The sequence below is a fragment of the Echinops telfairi genome, unplaced genomic scaffold (genome assembly GCF_000313985.2).
Source record: "Echinops telfairi isolate 266 unplaced genomic scaffold, ASM31398v2 ScPeMD7_2;HRSCAF=8, whole genome shotgun sequence".
Taxonomy (NCBI): Eukaryota; Metazoa; Chordata; class Mammalia; order Afrosoricida; family Tenrecidae; genus Echinops; species Echinops telfairi.
This window is the reverse complement of record NW_022103898.1, coordinates 16,423,224-16,424,260: the sequence shown is the minus strand read 5'-3', so window position 1 is coordinate 16,424,260 and position 1,037 is coordinate 16,423,224.

Below are 1,037 nucleotides of genomic sequence, written 5' to 3'. Positions count from 1 at the left end.
CAGCAGACCAACTCCTAACCACAATGCCACCAGTCACGCGGCTCATTTCCTAGCCCTGTCCTGTTGTGAGCCATAGGGTTTCCATCAGAAAATGTTTGGAAGTAGATCCCTAAGCATGTATTTCTAGCCTTTCTAACTCTGGAAGGACCACTGAAAGCAGTTCCCCATGGGTGGCCCTGCTGGTATTTGACGTACCAGTGGTATAGCTCCCAGCATCAAGGCACCAAGTATGCCAAACTGACAGAAGGGTGATGGAAATGCCATGGATAAAGTGGTGGCTTTTTTAACGATATTTTCATTTAAAAAATCTTCTAGGACCTCCTCTGTGTCCCTCTGGGTGTTTTAAACCAGATTTATGATTATTCATATCATTCCTGCTTTTCCTAAAGCTCAGGAACTTCTACTTCCCTTTTTAATTCCTTTAATGGATCTTACTCATTTTAACCCTTCTCCCTCTGGTACTTCGTGCGTGTTTGGCTTGGTCATCTCTACTTCCCACCACTTCTGACCAAACTGTGAGTATGTGAGTAGACGCAGCCCATGAAATGACCTTGCCCAACAAAGCAGAGACTGTTTTGTTGTTCAAGAAAATAGAATGAACAGTGACTTCTGAGACAGATGTTAGGATTCTAAGTGTCTCGTGAGTACTGACTGTGCTAATCTTCACAGCGACCTCCATCAGCAAGGTAGTATTGTTAGCATCAGTTCACAGGTTGGCAAGCTGAGATACAGACTGAGCTATTGCCCAAGCTCACTTACTCTGCATTCATAGCCTGCAGACCAAGTATTGAGTTAATTCAGTTTGATTCTAGAGCCCGCATCGTTATTCAATACACCATTCACCCCACCCCATGATGCCAACTACAAGTAACTTGTATTAGGGTTCACTGGGTGCCAGCAACAGTGCTAAATGCTTAAAGTGCTTGCTACAGATAGGAACTGGGAACACAGGGAATCCAGGACAGATGAACCCCTCAGGACCAGTGGTGAGAGTGGCGATACTGTGAGGGTGGAGGGAAGGTGGGGTAGAAAGGGGG